A 19079-nucleotide genomic window follows, 5' to 3' on the forward strand; every position below is an offset into this window, starting at 1 on the left:
CTGCACTTTCTTGACTCTTCTTCCCAGTCTTTTTAAATTGAAGTTTTCAGCTGACAGAAGGCAACTTAGATTTCCTGCTCAGTCATATGCCAGTTTATGTTGTAGTCTGGTCTTTAGACTAAATGTTTAAACTAGTCTCTATTCTAACAACTAGAGATAAGTTAAACTTTTTAGATCTCAATTTTAGGTTTATAGGTTAAGCTATACATTTTTAAACAAAATCATATTTGTATGGATGGTGTGTGTATTGCTAACCTTGGTATCTCAGTCTAAAAACCACAGAGAGATGAGACACAGTGCTCATCTTAAGTACCAGATATAAACCTGTTTTTCCAATCGACAGTAAATGTGACATATTCTGTTTCTTCTCTCAGAAAACAAATGCAACATTTGTTAAATATGCAGGTGTTACTTGAATCAAACCAGCAGTGTTCAGAGGTGGATGTGCAAATTAATTTGAGGATTTATTAGTGTGGAGGGAACATCAATCAATCACATTTTATTTGTATAGCCAGGGTTCGTACGGTCATGGAAAACCTGGAAAAGTCATGGAAAAAAATGATCTCCCAAAAGTTTTGGAAAAGTCATGGAAATTTGTTATATTAATATTTTCATGTTGTTCATTTTAGGGATGGGCATAATTAATAGACGATGAGTTTCGTCGATGACATTATTTATTCATGGATGAAAACTATTGCATGTTCGCTATGTGGCAGGAGGTCGGAATATCCGAGTTGCCTTGAACGCAGCACAGCAAGGATGTTAGCAGTTGGAGAAAGCAGCCCGGAGCTAACCTGCGCTGCTCGGCTTCATGTCCGCACACAGACCGTCAGTCCACGCGGAAGCGAACCCGGACAGACCCGGGTCTGTGTGAGGGGTTCCGGGAGTTAGGGCGTGACAATAACTTGACTGAGAGGGCGAGAAAAGTCAAATTCAGTTAGCTCCCAACGGGGCTTAGTTTAGAGTACAGCAGCGCATATTTTCAAGTTGAACCAGTTCAACGGATCCCGTTTAACTGCCACAAGAGTTGTTCATCTTCGAATAAAGATCTAGATGAGGAAACACGCTTTGTATTTTCTATTTTCACTGCATTTTAATATAGCCAATAAATAGTGAATTTTAATATGAAAATATTAATGATTAATCGAAAATCGATCGTTAATTCTCCCAACAATTGATTAAGACGATTTAATTATATGCCCATCCCTAGTTCATTTACGCTGAGTTTTAAATAATTCATATGTTTTAAAGAAATACACTAACATATAAGCAGGCATACTTGGGTTTGTGTAATTTAAAGTATACTGTATGCCTTGGAATTCTCATTGTTAGTTTGAATACTACATTGTCACTTTTCCGCGAATACACCCAGATTTCACAAAATGTTCAGTCATGGAAATTTGGTTTAAAGTCATGGAAAAGTCATGGAATTCCATTGGTCAAAATGTGTATGAACCCTGTATAGCCCATATCCACAAATCACTATGACATTTGTACCATAGGGCTTTAACAAGGTGGGACATCCTATGCCCTTAACCCTCAACAAGAATAAGGAAAAACTACAAAAAAACATTTTTTTAAAAGAACCTAGGAACCTGAGAGAGAGCCACATGTGAGGGATTCCTCTCCCACGACGGCCAGAAGTGCAATAGATGCAACGTGTAAAGGAGAACATCAGAAAGATAAGGGTATTTAGCAGCATTGATTAGAATAAACACTTTGTAGCATGATGGAAGGTGAATGAATTGATGGATTATTGTCAGTAATGGTTGATTATCTGAGGAGACATATTGTATATCAAGTATCGTCTTGTGGTAATCATAGTCCATGTTCAGCAGCCATCATGATCAACCATCAAGATCGGATGCCACTATAGTCCACAGACATTGTCCACTGCCGCCATCATGATCCACCATCAGCTGCCACCACAATTGTGGTCCACTATCAGATGCCAACATGATAGAGGTTCCGCCATGCTAAACTGTTGAAATACTGACCTCTCATGAGTATCAAGTATTTCCAGAGTGTTGTGTATCTTTCAGGACACAAGGGCAGAACACACTAACATATTTTGCTGGTAGTTTAGAATTAAAACAATATACTTCATTATCCTCAAAATATTAAGCTGCTGCAATCACACAGTTGATAAAAGTATCAAGCAGATATATGAAAGCACTTGGTGACACTAAAAGTGAACTGCAGCAGTTATATCTCTCCAAAGTCTGCAGACAACATCAAACAGCAAAATAATAAATTCATGGTGACAAATCAAGTGACCCCCTTTCTCTCTCTGGAACTCTCCCAGCCGAAATACGCAAAGCTGAATCCCTCGAAATCTTAAAAAAAATCCTCAATCACCACCCCTTCACTAATCTTGTTTTGTACGATTACTTTTTTCCTATTTCTTCTGTTTGGTATTCACCAACATATTTAAAGTGCCCTTGGGTCCGCTGAAAGGCTCTACGTAAATGCAAGCCATTATTATTATTTTTTAAACAGCCACAGTTCTTTGTGACATTGATTCAACAAGATGCTGGAAGCCTTCCTCTGATATTCTGCTCCATGTTGACAAGATCAAAACATTTCTGCAGATTTATCAGCTGCACATTTGTGCTGCCATTCATGTTCTACCACATTCCAGAGGTTCACTCAGGAGAGACTTGATTTCCAATTACAATATTTGTTTTGCAAACACAGAAGATATGAATGTTTTACAGTCTGGCATTTTAGACCCCTGTGAGATGTCATCAGGATTAGAAGGGGGTGGAGCAGAGCATCGAACAGGAATACCCCTCCCCTGGGTCTAGACTCTGGTGGTGGTTCATCAGTCAAACAACAGTATTGGCCAATATTCGGGATATTGTCCTGTTGGACTTCGCCAATTGCAACATCCTCTGCCCTTTACCTTGGGAGAGCGTGGCCTAGGGGATAGAGCTGGTGTTCTGCAACAAGAAGGTTGCTGGTTTGAATCCCACTCTTTCCCATCGGCATGCCTAAGTGTCCTTGGCAAGATTCGGAACCCCTAAATACTGAGTGTTCTAAAAATGTAAGTCGCTTTGGACAAAAGCGTCAGCTAAATGACATGTAATGTAATGTAATACCCTCAACAAGAGTAAGGAAAAACTACAAAAACCTTCTTAAAAGGGAGAGCAACATGCGAGGGATCCCACTTCCAGGACGGACAGAAATGCAATGGATTAATAGGTATATTGTCAGGCAGTTTGTTGCTTTTTTAGTCCGCGATCAGCCGCCACCGTCATCGGGTGCCGCCGTAATCACGATCCACTGACACTTTGGGATCCATTATCAAGGTCCAAGATTGCTGCCAACGTGATGTGAGATTCGGCATATAATCATTTGAGGTCGATGAATATCCTACTGGAGACTGGTGGAAATTTGGGGTGGAGGAGGGGTGATGCGCGTCACTGAAGGACGCCTGACTGCGGAATAGAAGAGAAGGGATTTTTAAAGTTTGACAAGTCCTGAATGATTGGCTGAAAAGGCCGCGGCAGACCTGATTTGACAATTAGGAAAGTGCTCCTTTACGATCAGCTGATCGTCTGCAGCTTAAGTCTTCCTCACTGAATTTACACTAAGCTTCATTTCTACTGGGTTTGCACCTGGTAAGGATGCTGAAGTTCACTGAACTCACATAGAGGCAGTATTGACCTAATTAAACTGTTCTACTTAATTATGCATGGTAACAGGGTGGCTACATAGTTACAGGGTGTGTTTTAGTGGAGACCAATTTTAATTATTTACAATTTTATCAATTATAATATTTTGTCAGTGGATTGGTGCTGATGTCTGTTTTATCTCTTATGGCGTTTGTCTCTTGAGCTGATAAATTCAGCTCTGCCTATGTAGGACTTATCCGTCCATCCTCCTCCCCAGGCAGAATCCACATAATCCTTATGGCCTGCATTTCCAGGGTTGAAAGAGAGTACAATTGTTCCTCTGGGGTGTAGGCGCCGGGTAAGACGTTTATCGCAAAATTATAATCATGTTGACATGGTAATGAGGTTGCCTCAGTCTTGTTAGAAAACTTCCATAAGATTATTATAAGACTTAGGAACTTTAGACAGATCAGGATCCACTGTGTGTGTAATGGGATAATCAATGATTTAACAGGGATGTTGTGAAAACCGAGCGAGAAATAATAAAATAGTAAGTTCACAGGCAGACAGGTACCGAAGCAAATAGTCCAAATACTTGTTATTGCGGGCGGCGTTTCCAGCCAGTTCCAGGATCTCAGCGGTCAGGTACAGTTGCAATCAGAACTAGGGCTACGTTGTAGCACTTGCGGGCCCGAGCACCCGCACGTTGAAGCCTGTTGCGGTCGGTGGAGAGAGCGATCGATGACCAAGCGCACATCATCGATCGAGCATGCACTTCTACACGTTGCATGCGTTTTGCGCTCTGCGGCAGTAGGTTTGCCAGTAGGTGGCGCCATCACTATTATTACGCACAGACATATAGATCTGTTCAAGTAGGCGCTCTGATGTAGCGTGAGAAATTTTGTGTCAATTGGACAATGTTTCCGCAACTTAATTTTCACACTGATCAGTAGGTGGCGCTATGACCCTGAACTAATATTTATATGTGGAGCTGTTCAGATCAGTATTGTGATCATAGGTCAGTAGTTTGGAGCCGGTTGGATAATGCAGAGTGGATTTACAAAGTACTTCCTGTTTCCTGGCGAATCAGTAGGTGGCGCTATGACACTGAGGAAATATTGACACATAGAGCTGTTCAGGCTTGGACTCTGACCATGTGACAGAAGTTTTGTAGTGATAGGACAATGCACAGTGGAGTTATGATAACATCGTGTCCTTTGGCGAAGGAAAATCCTTCGCCGCACATCAATGTTTACACGGTTTGAGGAAACGTCACAATTCTGACCATGATCTAATGACTTGACTGATCTGATTTGAGCTGTATATTGTAAATCACACAGGAGCAGTTCATCAAAGTATAAAACATGTCACTTCCTGTAGCCACCAGGGGGCGCTGTAATTTCAAGTCATAATTTCTGTGTAGATGTCATCAGGACCCATTTGATACAGTTTGACATGGTTGAGGTCAGTGGATGAGGAGAAATTCATCCAAGTGTAAGACAAGCAAAAAACAAGACATTTCCTGTTGCCACCAGGGGGCGCTGCGGTTTTAAGTCATCATTTATGCATAGATGTCATCAGGCGGGGACTATTGTCTTACATGTCTAGTTTGGACTTGATTGGAACATGTATGTCCGAGATACAGATGCCCGTGTTTTGATGGCGTGTAACCAATTTTTAACGCCATGCCACGGTCACACGGTGTGATAAAAAAAAAATCCCTCAATCATTTTTTATCTCCATCTTGTTGTGATGACACTCATCTGAATTTGAAGTTGATCTGATGAAAGCCCTGGGACAAATACGTAAAAGTAAAAATGTGGGATATTGCCAAAATGGCCACTAAAAGCAAAATGGCGGACTTCCTGTTGCGTTTTTCATAATGCTCCATGAGACTTTTTTTCATGACTGGTCACGATACACCTATATCCAGATTTTGATGAAAATCCGTTATGTGGAAACCTAGGGGCTGGTTCCAGGGGGCGCTGTAGAGCCATTTTGCCACGCCCAATTCCAATTACTCCAGAATACTAAAATATCCGCAGACCTTGAATTTCCTGCAAAGTTTCATAAGTTTTTGAGCATGTCTAGACCCTGAAAAAGCCCCCCAAAGGGAAATAATAATAACTAGGGCTACGTTGTAGCACTAACGGGCCCGAGCACAGGCAATTTCAAGTCTGTTGCGGTCGGGGAAGAGAGAACGTTCGATGACCAAGCGCTCGTCTCCACATTGCCTGCGTTTGCCCTGTGCGGCAAGGAAGATCGCTCCACTTCTTCTGGCCAGCCGCTGGTGCTGAACTAGAGGTAAGTAACCTTGAAACTATCCAACATAACCTATTGCTTTATCTATCATCATATGCTTACATGCCTCAAGTTTTTTGTAATATGTAATTGTTATAAAAGTTACCGTTTATTTATCACGTCTAATGAACAGATTGAAGCACGATAACTCAACAGTCTTGTTTTGGTTGTGACATTATTTTTTTTAATGAGTTACTATCAATACGCTACACGTGTACGTTTCATGTGATAGTAACTGTTTCACCAATATTCTGATACAGGATGGTATATCCGCCATTACTATTTTCACATCGTTTATTTAGTCTGTCATGGAGTTGTAGAGTGAATTAGACAGTAGTGATAACATTATAATGTCCACACATCAGTGTTGTAAACACTTCTCCAATTAATTATATAATTATGTTTTCACACTGAGGGAAGTGGAGAGACTTGATGTGGACTGTTATCAACAGCTCTGTGGGAGATCATCACCTTGAATATTACAGATGAGGTAGAAAGACATTTTATCTATGTGTACAATGTTGTATTTCTTTGTCACGTTTTATCAAAAGCGATTTAAAGTATGTGCATTTAACCATTAGGATACAAACCCAGACCCTAGTACATCGGTTCTAGCTGAAATAAGTAGTGCTTCATAAACAACACAAAACATTCATAACAGTACGCTTCTGCTCCTCATTAATGCAGCTCCTGATGTCCCCAGCAGCAACATGGTGGAGATCTGCAGCTTCATGCTGGTCAACTGGAAGACAACTGATTAAGATTAAAAGATTAAGATTAAAATCCATTTATTCATCCCAAACACATGCACAGACATGCAAAGGCACACTCATGCAGGTAGGGAAATTGAATCGCTGCTTTTTACCCATCTGGTGCAGGACACACAGAGCAGTGAGCGACCATGTACGGCGCTCGGGGGAGCAGATGTTGGGGGAGTGAGGTGCCTTGCTCATGGGCACTAGAGAGGGTAGGGAGACTCTTGGATTTTTGGACAGATCAATCCAGGTTCGACTTTTGTTGTCTCTCCATGGAGTCGAACCAAAGACGAACCAGAGACCTTCTCTGCCCATAGTCCAAGTTTCTGCCACTCGACCACCGCCTCTCCTCATGCATCATCAAACTAGTAATCTACACATCACTCCATGCGTTGCTCCCTTAACTACAGATGGCCTGCGAATGTCATGGAGTTTTACAGTGAATTAGACAGTTTAGGTATGATTTTAATCTCCACACATCAGTGTTGTAAACAGTTCTCAAATTAATTATAGAATTATGTTTTCACACTGAGAGAAGTGGAAAGACTTGATTTGGACTGTTATCAATAGGTCTGTGGGAGATTATCACCTTGAATAGTACTGATGAGGTAGAAAGACATTTTATGTATTTGTACAATGTTGTATTTCTTTCAGCACTTTTATCAGAAGGGACTTAAAATATGTACATTTCACCATGAGGATATAAACCAAGACCACAGTACAACAGTTCTATCTGAAATCTGTTGTGCTTTATACACAACACAAAACATTCTTTAACAGTGCGTTTTTTCTCTTCATAGATGAAGAACTGCAGCACCTGATGTCCTCAGCAGCAACATGGTGGAGATCTGATTTGATACACTTTAGATAAGAACCCAGTGTTTTATATTTCTGCTTTGCCATAAGAGACAGAACATGGTCATCACAGCTGTGTCCTTCAGGCTCGTCTGTCCCTAATAAAATGATAGGAAACATGAAAGTGATCGTCATTATTGTAGAGGAAGAGTTACATATGAACAAAGTGTGTAATCTTATTTTCTGTGGATATTCAACTGTGTATTTGAATATGCTTTTGGATTAAAACGTGCACTACCATGACAATGAATGTTTTTAATGGAGCTATTTCACATTAAAAGTATTGCATTATAATTTAATACATTATGTATTATGTGCAATACTTTGATTGTTTTTAAGTAATGAAATCAGGTCTGTACCTGGAGTCAGTGTTCAGTCTGGTTGGATTCAAGTTGTGTGTCAAGTTGGACCTTCTAGAGGAACATGAAACCAATACACAGATATGTAAAGTCATACATGGGCCAGGTTAAGTAATTAACAGACTTTTAAATGGTAAAAATAAAATATTAGTTCAAAGTTAATCAGAGCATAATCATTTCAGATTAGGAAATAGGTAGTGCATATAAGCCCACAACTCTGTATGACACTGTCTGTTCTAGTAAAGGTACAAGGCTATGACTTACTCATATTTACCAAAAGAATTCAGTGAAGTCTGTCTGAGATTAACGATTTAAATACTGAAGGTGGGAGACACGGTTATTTTTCACTGTAACACGTGACAGGACATCAACACCGTGACTCTGAATAAAGAGCCTTAAAAGACGTAGTGCTCCTTTGAACAGCTGCTCTTACAATGTGTAGCAAGTGCTAAATCTCCATTAGTATAATAGTAACAAAAATCACCCTTAAATAATTGAACATATATTTTCCATGTGAACCCCTTTAACACAGTTCAATTCAGGAGCAAAATATAATTTATACAGTATTTATTAGAGCTAGTATTAGTAAACAGATCAAACAAATGCAGTACAACACATCACACATCCACAGTGTCTCTTTTGCTTATCATCACAGTCAGTCAGAAGTGTCCGTTTAACTTACGTAGCAGTTGAGAGATGCTTCGTTGGAGCTAGCAGGAGCTAGCTCATAGCCAGTGCTGCTGTTGAGAGCGGCAGAGTTCACACAGGAAAAGACACAACGGGAGAGGGGAAAAAAGCTTTGAGTCCCACACTCTAACCTGCTGAGCGAACAACGTCCACAGTGACTCCGCCGCCGTCCTCTCATCCAGACTCGCCAACTGTTCTCCGGTTCTTCGTGATACACAGCTCCGCAGCTTGTGACGACGTAACTTTGTTCAGAGTCTCATGAGGCGTTCACTTGCAGCTGTGTTAAATGCAGCTTCGTTTGTCATGGCGAGTTGAAGAAGTCTGCTGCAAAGCTATGAATAATCCGCATGATGAAAACTCACAGCAATGTTATGCCTACATTATCAATATATTGAGACCCATGTGACACAGTTTGACATGGTTTAGCAAAGTGAATGAGGAGAAATACATCCAAGTGTGAGACGTAACAAACCGAAAGTGGTCTCATGCTGCGTTCAGGGTAACTCTGTTAAAATGGGTTTCATTGGTCATGGTGAGCTGATGAACTTTGATGCCACGCCATTAACAATCTGCATGATGAAAAGTCACAATAATGTTATGCCTACATTATCAATATCTTGAGACCAATTTGACACAGTTTGACATGGTTTAGTAAAGTGGCTGGAGGGAAATACATCAAAGAGTAAGATGACCAAAACAAGACATTTCCTGATGCCACCAGGGGGCGCTTTCCTTTTAAGTCATGATTTCTAGGTAGATGTCTTCCGGTCGCGACTCTTGTCTTATATGTGTAGTTTGGAGTCGATTAGACAAAATATGTCTAAGTTACAGAAGCTCGCTTATATTGGCGTTTAGTCGAACTTTGAGACCTCACCACGGTCACACGGTATGATGAAAAGTTTAAATTCTGATAACTTTAGATCTTCATCTTGTTTTGTAGAGTCTCATCTAATTTTTAAGTTGATCTGATGAAAGCTGTCTGAGTAGTACATAAAAACATAACACGTACCAAAACAAGACATTTCGCGTTACCACCAGGGGGCGCTGTGATTGTAAGTCACAATTTCTGCACCCATGTCTTCTGGTGGCGACTCTTGTCGAATGTGTCTAGTTTGGACTCAATTGGACAAAATATGTCTGAAATATGGAAGCTTGTGTTTTGATGGCGTTTCATCAAACTTTAACGCCAAACCACGGTCAGACGGTTTTGCTAAAACGTAATCCTTCAATAACTTTAGATCTCCAATTTGTTGTGATGACGATCGTCTAAATTTGAAGTTGATCTGATGAAAGCTGTACGACAAGTACATCAAAGAAAAAATATGGAATATGACCAAAATGGCCACTAAAGTCAAACTGGCGGGCTTCCTGTTGCGTTATTCATAATGCACTGATGGACTTTTTTGTGCATCTAGTCATGATACACAATAATCTTTGTTTTTTTTGAGGATCGGTGAATGCTAAATGAGGGGCTTTTCCGTAGGTGGCGCTCTTGAGCCATTTTGCCACGCCCTTTTCAAAATACTCCAGAATACGTAATTTTACGCCGCCTTCGAATTTACTGCAAACTCCTACAACTTTTTGAGCACATTAAAGCCCTCAAAAAGCCAATTCATTTAAGCTAAGAAAAATAATAATAACTAGGGCTACGTTGTAGCACTAACGGGCCCGAGCACAGGCAATTTCAAGTCTGTTGCGGTCGGGGAAGAGAGAACGTTCGATGACCAAGCGCTCGTCTCAGCGTTGCATGCATTTGCGCAATGCTGCGATATAAACGCTTCTCTTCCTGTAGCCAGCAGGTGGCGCTATGATTTTAAGTCATGGTGTCTTTGTTGATGTCATCAGGTCGCGCTTCTTGTCTTACATGTGTAGTTTGAACTCGATTGGACCAAATATGTCCAAGATACAGAAGCTTGTGTTTTGATGGCGTTTAGTCACATTTTGACGCCTCGCCACCGTCACACGTTGTGGCGAAAAATTGATCTTTCAATAACTTTAGATCTCCATCTTGTTGTGATGACACTCGTCTAAATTTTCAGTTGATCTGATGAAAGCTCTCCAAGAAGTACTTGAAAATAAAAAACATGGAATATGGTCCAAATAGAAAATGGCGGGGTTCCTGTTGCGTTTTTCAGATTGCTCCGAGCGCGTTTTTTGTGCATCTGGTGATGATACACAACTGTCTTCAATTTCCTGAGGATCAGTGAATTCTAAATGAGGTGTTTCTCCATAAATGAGGGGAAGCTCCGTTGGTTGCGCTGTTGAGCCATTTTGCCACGCCCATTCTTTAAAACCATCTGAATATCTTCAAGGGAGGGGGGCTGATGATACACACATGTAGTTTGAGGGAGATGGACCCATGAACACGGAAGTTAAAGCGTTTTCGTGTGTCATGGCGAGCTGATGTGACGCCCCGCCACAGTCAGACAGTGTGACGAAAAGTTGTTTCTTTGATAACTTTAGATCTCCATCTTGTTGTGATGACGCTCGTCTAAATTTTCAGTTGATGTGATGAAAGCTGTACGAGAAGTATATCAAAGTAAAAGATTATGGAATATGACCAAAATGGCCACGAAATCGAAAATGGCATGCTTCCTGTTGCGTTTTTCATATTGCTCCGGCGCGTTTTTTGTGCATCTGGTGATGATACACAACTGTCTTCAATTTCGTGCGGATCAGTGAATGCTAAATGAGGTGTTTCTCCGTAAATGAGGGAAAGCACCGTTGGTGGCGCTGTTGAGCCATTTTGCCACACCCATTTCCAAATACCCCAGATTACGTAAATTTTCACGAGGCCCATAATCTGCCCTATAGATGTTGAATGCATTCTGTAGTGAGAACACATTCAAGCACATGTCCTACACCTCCATGAGAGGGGGGAGGGGTGAGAAGGGGGAGGGATGAGAGGGGTGAAAGGGGCTGGGGTAAGATGGGGGCGGGGTGAGAGGGGGGCGGGGCCTTCAAAACAGGTTGATCTGAGGAGGTCTGTTTTAGACAGAGTAAAAAGGTGCTGTTTTAAATTATCCTTGGGGTATTTTTACCAAAATATTTTACAGACGTTTCATTAAGACCCCAAGGAACCATATCAACTGTGTTGAAATGGAAATAATATGTCCCCTTTAAAGCGAATATGTCCCCTTTAAGCGTTTTCGTGTGTCATGGTGAGCTGATTTGACGCCCCGCCACAGTCAGACGGTGTGTCGAAAAGTTGTTTCTTTGATAACTTTAGATCTCCATCTTGTTGTGATGCCACCCGTCTAAATTTTAAATTGATGTGATGAAAGCTCTCCGACAAATAAATCAAAGTGCACGATGTACAAAAACAAGACATTTCCTGATGCCACCAGGGGGCGCTTTCCTTTTAAGTCATGATTTCTAGGTAGATGTCTTCCGGTCGCGACTCTTGTCTTATATGTGTAGTTTGGAGTCGATTGGACAAAATATGTCTAAGTTACAGAAGCTCGCTTATATTGGCGTTTAGTCGAACTTTGAGACCTCACCACGGTCACACGGTATGATGAAAAGTTTAAATATTGATAACTTTAGATCTTCATCTTGTTTTGTAGAGTCTCATCTAATTTTTAAGTTGATCTGATGAAAGCTCTCCGAGAACTACATAAAAACATAGCACGTCTTAAAAACAAGACATTTCCTGTTGCCACCAGGGGGCGCTGTGATTGTAAGTCACAATTTCTGCACCGATGTCTTCTGGTGGCGACTCTTGTCATATTTGTCTAGTTTGGACTCAATTGGACAAAATATGTCTGAAATATGGAAGCTTGTGTTTTGATGGCGTTTCATCAAACTTTAACGCCACACCACGGTCAGACGGTTTTGCTAAAACGTAATCCTTCAATAACTTTAGATCTCCAATTTGTTGTGATGACGATCGTCTAAATTTGAAGTTGATCTGATGAAAGCTGTACGACAAGTACATCAAAGAAAAAATATGGAATATGACCAAAATGGCCACTAAAGTCAAACTGGCGGGCTTCCTGTTGCGTTATTCATAATGCACTGATGGACTTTTTTGTGCATCTTGTCATGATACACAATAGTCTATGTTTTTTTTGAGGATCGGTGAATGCTAAATGAGGGGCTTTTCCGTAGGTGGCGCTCTTGAGCCATTTTGCCACGCCCTTTTCAAAATACTCCAGAATACGTAATTTTACGCCGCCTTCGAATTTGCTGCAAACTCCTACAACTTTTTGAGCACATTAAAGCCCTCAAAAAGCCAATTCATTTAAGCTAAGAAAAATAATAATAATAATAATAACTAGGGCTACGTTGTAGCACTAACGGGCCCGAGCACAGGCAATTTCAAGTCTGTTGCGGTCGGGGAAGAGAGAACGTTCGATGACCAAGCGCTCGTCTCCACATTGCCTGCGTTTGCCCTGTGCGGCAAGGAAGATCGCTCCACTTCTTCTGGCCAGCCGCTGGTGCTGAACTAGAGGTAAGTAACCTTGAAACTATCCAACATAACCTATTGCTTTATCTATCATCATATGCTTACATGCCTCAAGTTTTTTGTAACATGTAATTGTTATAAAAGTGACCGTTTATTTATCACGTCTAATGAACAGATTGAAGCAAGATAACTCGACAGTCTTGTTTTGGTTGTGACATTATTTTTTTTAATGAGTTACTATCAATACGCTACACGTGTACGTTTCATGTGATAGTAACTGTTTCACCAATATTCTGATACAGGATGGTATATCCGCCATTACTATTTTCACATCGTTTATTTAGTCTGTCATGGAGTTGTAGAGTGAATTAGACAGTAGTGATAACATTATAATGTCCACACATCAGTGTTGTAAACACTTCTCCAATTAATTATATAATTATGTTTTCACACTGAGGGAAGTGGAGAGACTTGATGTGGACTGTTATCAACAGCTCTGTGGGAGATCATCACCTTGAATATTACAGATGAGGTAGAAAGACATTTTATCTATGTGTACAATGTTGTATTTCTTTGTCACGTTTTATCAAAAGCGATTTAAAGTATGTGCATTTAACCATTAGGATACAAACCCAGACCCTAGTACATCGGTTCTAGCTGAAATAAGTAGTGCTTCATAAACAACACAAAACATTCATAACAGTACGCTTCTGCTCCTCATTAATGCAGCTCCTGATGTCCCCAGCAGCAACATGGTGGAGATCTGCAGCTTCATGCTGGTCAACTGGAAGACAACTGATTAAGATTAAAAGATTAAGATTAAAATCCATTTATTCATCCCAAACACATGCACAGACATGCAAAGGCACACTCATGCAGGTAGGGAAATTTAATCGCTGCTTTTTACCCATCTGGTGCAGGACACACAGAGCAGTGAGCGACCATGTACGGCGCTCGGGGGAGCAGATGTTGGGGGAGTGAGGTGCCTTGCTCATGGGCACTAGAGAGGGTAGGGAGACTCTTGGATTTTTGGACAGATCAATCCAGGTTCGACTTTTGTTGTCTCTCCATGGAGTCGAACCAAAGACGAACCAGAGACCTTCTCTGCCCATAGTCCAAGTTTCTGCCACTCGACCACCGCCTCTCCTCATGCATCATCAAACTAGTAATCTACACATCACTCCATGCGTTGCTCCCTTAACTACAGATGGCCTGCGAATGTCATGGAGTTTTACAGTGAATTAGACAGTTTAGGTATGATTTTAATCTCCACACATCAGTGTTGTAAACAGTTCTCAAATTAATTATAGAATTATGTTTTCACACTGAGAGAAGTGGAAAGACTTGATTTGGACTGTTATCAATAGGTCTGTGGGAGATTATCACCTTGAATAGTACTGATGAGGTAGAAAGACATTTTATGTATTTGTACAATGTTGTATTTCTTTCAGCACTTTTATCAGAAGGGACTTAAAATATGTACATTTCACCATGAGGATATAAACCAAGACCACAGTACAACAGTTCTATCTGAAATCTGTTGTGCTTTATACACAACACAAAACATTCTTTAACAGTGCGTTTTTTCTCTTCATAGATGAAGAACTGCAGCACCTGATGTCCTCAGCAGCAACATGGTGGAGATCTGATTTGAAACACTTTAGATAAGAACCCAGTGTTTTATATTTCTGCTTTGCCATAAGAGACAGAACATGGTCATCACAGCTGTGTCCTTCAGGCTCGTCTGTCCCTAATAAAATGATAGGAAACATGAAAGTGATCGTCATTATTGTAGAGGAAGAGTTACATATGAACAAAGTGTGTAATCTTATTTTCTGTGGATATTCAACTGTGTATTTGAATATGCTTTTGGATTAAAACGTGCACTACCATGACAATGAATGTTTTTAATGGAGCTATTTCACATTAAAAGTATTGCATTATAATTTAATACATTATGTATTATGTGCAATACTTTGATTGTTTTTAAGTAATGAAATCAGGTCTGTACCTGGAGTCAGTGTTCAGTCTGGTTGGATTCAAGTTGTGTGTCAAGTTGGACCTTCTAGAGGAACATGAAACCAATACACAGATATGTAAAGTCATACATGGGCCAGGTTAAGTAATTAACAGACTTTTAAATGGTAAAAATAAAATATTAGTTCAAAGTTAATCAGAGCATAATCATTTCAGATTAGGAAATAGGTAGTGCATATAAGCCCACAACTCTGTATGACACTGTCTGTTCTAGTAAAGGTACAAGGCTATGACTTACTCATATTTAACAAAAGAATTCAGTGAAGTCAGTCTGAGATTAACGATTTAAATACTGAAGGTGGGAGACACGGTTATTGTTCACTGTAACACGTGACAGGACATCAACACCGTGACTCTGAATAAAGAGCCTTAAAAGACGTAGTGCTCCTTTGAACAGCTGCTCTTACAATGTGTAGCAAGTGCTAAATCTCCATTAGTATAATAGTAACAAAAATCACCCTTTACATAATTGAACATATATTTTCCATGTGAACCCCTTTAACACAGTTCAATTCAGGAGCAAAATATAATTTATACAGTATTTATTAGAGCTAGTATTAGTAAACAGATCAAACAAATGCAGTACAACACATCACACATCCACAGTGTCTCTTTTGCTTATCATCACAGTCAGTCAGAAGTGTCCGTTTAACTTACGTAGCAGTTGAGAGATGCTTCGTCGGAGCTAGCAGGAGCTAGCTCATAGCCAGTGCTGCTGTTGAGAGCGGCAGAGTTCACACAGGAAAAGACACAACGGGAGAGGGGACAAAAACCTTTGAGTCCCACACTCTAACCTGCTGAGCGAACAACGTCCACAGTGACTCCGCCGCCGTCCTCTCATCCAGACTCGCCAACCGTTCTCCGGTTCTTCGTGATACACAGCTCCGCAGCTTGTGACGACGTAACTTCTTTCAGAGTCTCATGAGGCGTTCACTTGCAGCTGTGTTAAATGCAGCTTCGTTTGTCATGGCGAGTTGAAGAAGTCTGCTGCAAAGCTATGAATAATCCGCATGATGAAAACTCACAGCAATGTTATGCCTACATTATCAATATATTGAGACCCATGTGACACAGTTTGACATGGTTTAGCAAAGTGAATGAGGAGAAATTCATCCAAGTGTGAGACGTAACAAACCGAAAGCGGTCTCATGCTGCGTTCAGGGTAACTCTGTTAAAATGGGATTCATTGGTCATGGTGAGCTGATGAACTTTGATGCCACGCCATTAACAATCTGCATGATGAAAAGTCACAATAATGTTATGCCTACATTATCAATATCTTGAGACCAATTTGACACAGTTTGACATGGTTTAGTAAAGTGGCTGGAGGGAAATACATCAAAGAGTAAGATGACCAAAACAAGACATTTCCTGATGCCACCAGGGGGCGCTTTCCTTTTAAGTCATGATTTCTAGGTAGATGTCTTCCGGTCGCGACTCTTGTCTTATATGTGTAGTTTGGAGTCGATTGGACAAAATATGTCTAAGTTACAGAAGCTCGCTTATATTGGCGTTTAGTCGAACTTTAAGACCTCACCACGGTCACACGGTATGATGAAAAGTTTAAATTCTGATAACTTTAGATCTTCATCTTGTTTTGTAGAGTCTCATCTAATTTTTAAGTTGATCTGATGAAAGCTGTCTGAGTAGTACATAAAAACATAACACGTACCAAAACAAGACATTTCGCGTTACCACCAGGGGGCGCTGTGATTGTAAGTCACAATTTCTGCACCCATGTCTTCTGGTGGCGACTCTTGTCGAATGTGTCTAGTTTGGACTCAATTGGACAAAATATGTCTGAAATATGGAAGCTTGTGTTTTGATGGCGTTTCATCAAACTTTAACGCCACACCACGGTCAGACGGTTTTGCTAAAACGTAATCCTTCAATAACTTTAGATCTCCAATTTGTTGTGATGACGATCGTCTAAATTTGAAGTTGATCTGATGAAAGCTGTACGACAAGTACATCAAAGAAAAAATATGGAATATGACCAAAATGGCCACTAAAGTCAAACTGGCGGGCTTCCTGTTGCGTTATTCATAATGCACTGATGGACTTTTTTGTGCATCTAGTCATGATACACAATAATCTTTGTTTTTTTTGAGGATCGGTGAATGCTAAATGAGGGGCTTTTCCGTAGGTGGCGCTCTTGAGCCATTTTGCCACGCCCTTTTCAAAATACTCCAGAATACGTAATTTTACGCCGCCTTCGAATTTACTGCAAACTCCTACAACTTTTTGAGCACATTAAAGCCCTCAAAAAGCCAATTCATTTAAGCTAAGAAAAATAATAATAATAATAATAATAATCATTTCAATTTCAATAGGGCCTCCCACCGATTTCGGTGCTCGGGCCCTAATAATCATTTCAATTTCAATAGGGCCTCCCACCGATTTCGGTGCTCGGGCCCTAACTAGGGCTACGTTGTAGCACTTGCGGGCCCGAGCACCCGCACGTTGAAGCCTGTTGCGGTCGGTGGAGAGAGCGATCGATGACCAAGCGCACATCATCGATCGAGCATGCACTTCTCCACGTTGCATGCGTTTTGCGCTCTGCGGCAGTAGGTTTGCCAGTAGGTGGCGCCATCACTATTATTACGCACAGACATATATATCTGTTCATGTAGGCGCTCTGATGTAGCGTGAGCAATTTTGTGTCAATTGGACAATGTTAACACAACTTAATTTTCACACTGATCAGTAGGTGGCGCTATGATCCTGAACTAATATTCATATATGGAGCTGTTCTATTCAGGATTGTGATCATAGGTCAGTAGTTTGGAGCCGGTTGGATAATGCAGAGTGGATTAACAAAGTACTTCCTGTTTCCTGGCGAATCAGTAGGTGGCGCTATGACACTGAGGAAATATTGACACATAGAGCTGTTCAGGCTTGGACTCTGACCATGTGACAGAAGTTTTGTAGTGATAGGACAATGCACAGTGGAGTTATGATAACATCGTGTCCTTTGGCGAAGGAAAATCCTTCGCCGCACATCAATGTTTACACGGTTTGAGGAAACGTCACAATTCTGACCATGATCTAATGACTTGACTGATCTGATTTGAGCTGTATATTGTAAATCAGCCAGGAGCAGTTCATCAAAGTATAAAACATGTCACTTCCTGTAGCCACCAGGGGGCGCTGTAATTTCAAGTCATAATTTCTGTGTAGATGTCATCAGGATGGCACCCTTGTCTTACATGTCTAGTTTGGACTCGATTGGACAATGTATGTCCGAGATACAGAACCTCGTGTTTTGATGGCGTTTAATCAAACTCAAGACGCCACGCCACGGTCACACGGTGTGACGAAAGGTCAATCTCTTAATCACTTTTTATCTCCATCTTGTTGTGATGGCACTGATCTTAATTTGAAGTTAATCTGATGAAAGCCCTGGGACAAGTGCATCAAGTAAAAATGTGGAATATGGAAAAAAAATGGCCACTTAATCCAAAATGGCGGCCTCCCTGTTTGGTCAAGCATACCTATCCAAGATATTTTTTTGTTTGTTATGAAACGACACATGTCCCGATAGATTTGTATAAATGTCGGTCATCGTAGTGCCGGGGTTGCCCTATAGGGGGCGCTGGTCAGTTTTTTTGCCACGCCCATTTCTTAAAACCATATGAATATCTTCAGGGGGGGGCTGTTGTTACACACATGTAGTTTGAGAGAGATAGAATCATGAACACTGAAGTTACAGCAATTTCGTGTTTCACGGCGAGTTGATGAACTTTAATGCCACGCCATTCATATGGCGTTTGACGAAAAGTCACGGTAATCTTATGTCTTCATTGTCAATGTCTTGGGACCCATTTGATACAGTTTGACATGGTTGAGGTCAGTGGATGAGGAGAAATTCATCCAAGTGTAAGACAAGCAAAAAACAAGACATTTCCTGTTGCCACCAGGGGGCGCTGCGGTTTTAAGTCATCATTTATGCATAGATGTCATCAGGCGGGGACTATTGTCTTACATGTCTAGTTTGGACTTGATTGGAACATGTATGTCCGAGATACAGATGCCCGTGTTTTGATGGCGTGTAACCAAT

At 40.8% G+C, this 19079-nt stretch overlaps 2 long non-coding RNA genes across 2 annotated transcripts; both read left to right on the top strand.

Annotated features, from left to right (window-relative positions):
• Positions 1 to 6270: 6270 nt before the first annotated feature.
• LOC133962258 (uncharacterized) lies at positions 6271 to 7768 on the top strand. Its single transcript, XR_009922099.1, has 2 exons — positions 6271 to 6755; positions 7474 to 7768. It is a non-coding gene; the product is annotated as an uncharacterized LOC133962258 (long non-coding RNA).
• A 5608-nt stretch (positions 7769 to 13376) lies between these two features.
• Positions 13377 to 14874, top strand: LOC133962256 (uncharacterized). The gene is made up of 2 exons (XR_009922097.1): positions 13377 to 13861; positions 14580 to 14874. It is a non-coding gene; the product is annotated as an uncharacterized LOC133962256 (long non-coding RNA).
• Positions 14875 to 19079: the final 4205 nt, after the last annotated feature.

Source organism: Platichthys flesus, chromosome 10 (assembly GCF_949316205.1).
Source record: "Platichthys flesus chromosome 10, fPlaFle2.1, whole genome shotgun sequence".
In the NCBI taxonomy this organism is placed as follows: Eukaryota; Metazoa; Chordata; class Actinopteri; order Pleuronectiformes; family Pleuronectidae; genus Platichthys; species Platichthys flesus.